The following is a 6000-nucleotide window of genomic DNA, read 5'->3' as shown; positions in this document are numbered from 1 at the left end:
TGCAGGAGTGGACAGGCAGCAGACATCAGGAACCAGGCTTGCCTCCTGCCGGGTTATCTTCTCTGTGGGCTGGCAAGAGCCCAGATGCACCTAGAGCCAGGCGGGTCTCAAAGAACTTCTCATATGCCTCTGCTGGTCCAGCAAACAGAGGCGTCTCCAGACAGCCACGTCTCCTTCTTAGAACTATAGAACAGTTGCTCAAAAACAGCCCAGTTTTCATCAAAGTTAAGGAACCACCCCAGCCTCACCCAAGTCCTGGTCTACAGAGCCTCCAGCTTGGAGAAAGCTGAACACACACCAAGATTAAATCCCCAGGGATTTCTGAGATTACAAACTTGGCCCTGGTGTTCAGAAAGAATGAATGGGTGGGGCTAGGTTTGTATATTATACCTGATAAGGAGCTCAAGGATTGTTGGGCCCCCACCCTGGCTCCTCTTCCGGACTCACCCACCCTCCTGGTACACAGGAGATGAAGTAACAGCAGCTGTGGCCCTGTGCCCAGTTCAAGCCTGCCTTTGCGTGGGTACCACTGCTGGGCCCCTCTCTGTTTGAGGCTGTGTCCTTAATGAAGCCTTTCACTTTCCCCACTGGGCTGTCATTAATGCAGCCTTTTAAAAAAAATCATTCTCTGCTGAGGATGGGAAATGCTGCACAGTCTCTGGGGAGGCCTCATAAAGGATGCCCACCCTCATCACCCCAGGCCTCCAGCAGTCAGGGTTTCTGTTACAAGGACTCAGGTGACCAAGCTTGACCTCTCTCCCCCAGGGAAGAAGATGACTGGAGTGCACCCTAATCCATCCCAAGGTGGTGTGTTTCACTGCCAAGAATATCCCACTGTGGAGAGACCAGGGCAAGGGGACAGTGTGGGCTAGACAGGATTCCAAAGTGAATCCACAGAGGCCTGGAGCAGAGTCCAGGTGGCTGCCATCAAATGGAGAAGGCAGTATTAGGGGCACAAGAAGCCCAGATTTGCCTGTTGGGAGGACAAGGGGGGCTCTGCTCTGACAGATAAAGGTAGAGAAGAATGACGTGGCAGATCAGCAGCTTGCTTTATGGGCATGACCTCATCTGTTCACTGCTTACCCCCCCTCCACCGCCTGCCCCCAGCTGATAAGAATCTGGTGCTGTTTCCTGTAGTCCAAGGGTCTCAGACAATGGTGTGAACGGCTGGCTCTACTGGAAAGGACATTGTTCAGGGAAGAAAAAAAAAAAAAAAAAACAAAAACACCAGCACAAAGCCAGGGCAGGACCTGTCTAAATGTAAGGGCCTGTTTACAAATCTATGATTTCCAAGTGGAGAGATACAATGGGGAATTGTTTCTGGTGAGGCTAGAGTCCCCTCCAGAGTACTCCTGGGGGTTGGGGATGGCTTTGATGGCCTAGACAGGTCTCAGATGCTCTGTGAGGGACAGACACTGATGGCGCATATGCCTTCCTGTTTATCAGAGGGGCACTTCAGGGAAAGCTCAAGGGACAAGTTTATACCAAAGATGAGGGGGATGAGCTCCTGGCCTCACTCCCTCTACAGGGGCCTCACACTCTCACACTGCTCAGGGAGCCCAGGGCTAGAGGTGGTATGCCAGAAAGAAAAAGTGAGATTATTTTCTGAAAGATATCAGCTCTTTAGTTTATGGCTTCCCCCTGCCATGTTGCTTTTTAGAAAAATGTACAAGGCACGAGACTCTTGCAAATAGCCAGCCCCTCTGGAATGGGGCCCCCTGGTTTAGTTAGGGAACCTTCTCACACCTAGGAACCCCTGTGATGCTGCAACTCACTTCCAGCCAGCCTGGGAGCACAGGGAGCTGACACTGTATCCCTGGGGCAAGACCAACGGAGGTGCTTTATCTCATAGCAACCACCCACCCTGCCCACAAGAGGTTAGAGCCTTTGAACCACCAACCAAAAGCCCTGATGTCAGAGCATGTGTCGTGGGTTGGGGGTGAGCAAGAGGCTGGGGCAGAAGAGAAACAGAACCATATCACCCATTCTCCTTGGGACTGGCAGTCCCCATTTTTAGGGGTAAGAGGAGGGCACTAAGGATTAGGAGGATCGTTTCGGGTTTAGAGAGACCATGAAGGCAGTCTGAGGATCTGACCTCTGATAGAAGTGTCATTAGTAACTTTTATACTAATCTTTAAGTACAACAGGAGCATAACTTATGAGTAAACTTGAAGGATGTGTTTAGAATAAGTGAAGAGCAGTAAATCCTGTGCAATCCCCAAACAGAAGCATGCTTTCATGGGCCTTTTTTGGTTTTCCAGGTCAAAACAGTTATAATCTTCTTTCTCAACATGCTCAGAGTGCCCTCTGGTGTTTTGACAGTAAAACAACAATCATATAAACGCAAGGTTTGAGCACTTCCAACCATGCAGTAGACATAAAACTGCCTCTGAATGTGGGGTCCCAAGTCAGACACCATGAGGGGGAGAAAGGTCAGTAAGACAGACATGTCCCTTCTCTTTCCAGTCTAGTGTGAGAGACAATCATGGGACCAGATGAAGAATGAAGCAAGCTATAACAGGGGTACAAGCAGAGCTCAGGGAGAGTGCCTAGGAATGAAGAAGTGGCCCTTGCGCTGGATTCATCATGCCGAGGGTGGAGGTTATGGCTCTCCAGGCTGCACATCTCATGCTCTTTCCAGGGCAGCCATGGCAGAGTGCCGGTGGTTGGGGTGTCCTAGGAGATGCAGCCATATGTGTGGGGTCACATTTGCGGAAGGCCTTAGATGTTCATCTCAGTGGGGGCCATCTTGAGTAAAGAGCTAGCAGATGTTTTATGGTAATTAGCAGTTGGGGAGAGGGTGGACATGTCAGCAAAGCAAGTAGATATAGGAAACCAGGCAGAGAAAAGGCTTTTGTTACAGTCCTGTGAGGCACAGGGGTCTGAGCTGAGCATTGGCAGTGGGATGAAGAGGAAAGCAAACATTTGAAAAACAGTTAAAATGACAAGAAAGACGTGGTTGAAGAGAAGGGGAAACGTGAGATTCTGAGGTTCCTGGCCTTAGTTCATAGCTTCCACGACAGTAAGGATTAGAGGAAGGGGAGCAGGTCCTTTGGGGAATTCTTATTTAACATCTATCCCTACCCTCCCCAAGTGCACTATTTGTTCCAGGTCCTAGGCTATAAAATGGTACTTAATTCTTTTTAATTTTTCTTCCTTTTTCAGCTGTACCAACTGCAAATGGAAGTCCCCAGGTTAGGGATCAAATCCTCAGCTGTAACCTACACCACAGCTGAAGTAACACTGGATCCTTAACCCGCTGCTCCACATTGGGAACTCCATGGCAGTTAATTCTAATAGACACATCATTTGTGAAAACAGATACTTAAAATATACAAGAAGAACCCAAGGCATTTTGTAGTGCTAAAAAATAAAGAAGTGCTCAAAACCAGACCAAACCAAAACATAGAAAACAGTACCACGTGAAAAAGAAGTCCCAAAGGCCAAAGCTAGAACAATCTGAGCAATAAAATATGGTAGAACTGAATTATAACCCGAAGTATAATATACATATCCGTGAGTCCATACTGATACAAATGATTGAATAAATAAATAAGTGGGATAAGACAAATAAATCTCCCACACAGATTTCCAAATAACACATGAAGCTACTCTCCTTAAAGAGGGAGGGAGTATAGATTCCCAGTTATTAATCGTAGGATACACAGAGTGATTTCTTTCCAAAATTTACAGAATGGAAAGTGGGGTGGGGGGTTGGGAGAGTAACTTTTCTCTTTCTAGAAAAACTTGATAAATACCAACTTGGCCAGATAAACAAGATCAACTTCAACAGTGATGTCATGTTGATTGTATGTAACTTCAATTTGATGGAATGAAAGTGGCACTTTACCTGTGTGGTCTTCCTCCCTCAAACCCATAACTCCAGTCTAATCATAAGAAAAACATCAGACAAATCCCAACTGAGGCACTCTACAAAATAGCTGACCAGTACTCCTCACAACTGTCAAGGTCATCAAAGACAAGGAAAATCTGACAAATTGTTAGATCCAGGAGGGACCTATAGTCAAGGACTCAATGCAGTGCAGTATCCTGGATGGGCTCCTAGGACAGAAAAAAAGACATTAGGTAAAAACTGGGGAAATGTGAATAAAGTATGGACCTTATTTATTTAATATAATGTATCAGTACTGGTTCATTAATTGTGACAAATGTGCCATACTGATGCAAGATTAACAATGAGGGAAATTGGGCCTAGAATGTGTGGGCACTCTTCAGTATCTTCACAATTTTTCTGTAAATCAAAAACTATCCTTAATTAAAAGTTTAAGAAAAAAGCCCAGAGTGGAGAATGACTGATTAGACACAGATGAAGAAGAGAACATTTCAACGTTGGGCTTCCTAGCCTATAAGAATGGGGTTAGCTATTACCATCAATGGAAAGTAAGGGTACACTGATTAAGAAATAATTTAAAGGGATGTATGCACACACGTGCACTACTAGTTACCAACTGCACAAAGAGATTGGGCAACTGAACGTCCAGGTGACAAAATGCACCCCTGCCACCAGCTCTACCTCCCACCCACTGCAGCTGGAGTCCAGATGGCACTGCTAGGAGGCTACTACTTTCAAGTCTACTATTTGAGTAGCATACACGTGGACTCTTTTTAAAGAGAAAGATACTACCTCAGATGTTGGCGACCCAGGTTATAGGAACACAAAAAGAAATCAGTCAATTTTGGAAATATCTTTCAGTTGTGAATTATCACGCAAGAGTTGAGGCTTCCTGCTAGATAACAAGGGGAACTATATCTAATCACCTATGATGGAACATGATGGAGGATAATGTGAAAAAAAGAATGGCTATATGTATAACTGGGTCACTTTTCTGTACAGCAGAAATTGCCATAGCACTGTAAATCAACTACAATAAAAAAAAAAGAGTTGAGGCTTTAAGGAAAGTAAAATATTGTTTTTGAAATGAAAACCTACCATTTTAAAAACTCTCTTGCCATTTGCAGAGCTCTGACAGTGTCCTTGGATATCCAGGTTAGGAAGCACAGCACAGAGTCACCAAACCCATGGGAGAAAAAATGAAGAAAAAAGGCTTAGTCATGGGGAGCCCTGTGATAGCTGTGCAGTGTGCACACGCAAGATGCAGCTAGCTCAGGAGTAGGCTCTAGGAGGCAGATCTTTCAGAAAAGAAGTGCCCTTGAGAGTGATCTGGTGCTCAGCCTATGAGAAAATTTGTATTTTCAGACAACTGATCATGTGAAACATTTGGGAAGAATTAGCCATAGGTATAGCAAATTGATCAAATAAAAAGAGAGACAGGTATTTATTTAAGGGAAAAAACAATGTAAAGGAAAGGAAAAATAATCACAGCATATTGAGCTCAGCTCAATAGTAAAGATCATTTACAGAGTCATAAAAAACCCTGAAGATTAATTTGACAAAAACTGTGATGCAATTACGAAAGACAGAGAGAATGCAAATGGGAAGGTTTTGTTTGTTTGCTTTTTTAGGGCCACACCTGTGGCATGTGGAGGTTCCCAGGCTAGGGGTAGATTCAGAGCTATAGCTGCTGCCCTATGCCACAGCCACAGCAACACCAAATCCAAGCTGCATCTGTGACCTACACCACAGCCCACAGCAATGCCAGATCCTTAAATAACCCACTGAGTGAGGCCAGGGATCGAACCCGAAACCTCATGATTCCTAGTTGGATTCGTTTCCCCTGCACCACAACGGGAACTCCAGGAAGGTTTTAAAGATGCTAGACCTTTATGTAACATAATAGATCTAAGATTAATCTATGAAGAAATGACTAAGAAAGTGGAAAGTAGTTGCTTTTAGGGAGGAGGAATGGGGGTAGGAAAAGGTAAGCCAAGAGAATATTTTTCATTATGATTCTTTTAGCACTTCTTGATTTCTTTTTAAAGCATTACTTTGTCCTCCCCCCACCCCCTGTGATTCTAAATTAATCTGGTCAAAACCAAAGGTGATCACACATTCAGATGTAAGTCTTGAGAGGTCAGCAA

Source organism: Sus scrofa, chromosome 13, assembly GCF_054392235.1.
Source record: "Sus scrofa isolate SSC_HxYL_T2T_F1_AM1 chromosome 13, Sscrofa_HxYL_maternal_Yorkshire_Landrace_v2.0, whole genome shotgun sequence".
In the NCBI taxonomy this organism is placed as follows: Eukaryota; Metazoa; Chordata; class Mammalia; order Artiodactyla; family Suidae; genus Sus; species Sus scrofa.
The sequence above is the reverse complement of the archived record's forward strand: the minus strand, read 5'-3'. Positions refer to the sequence as shown.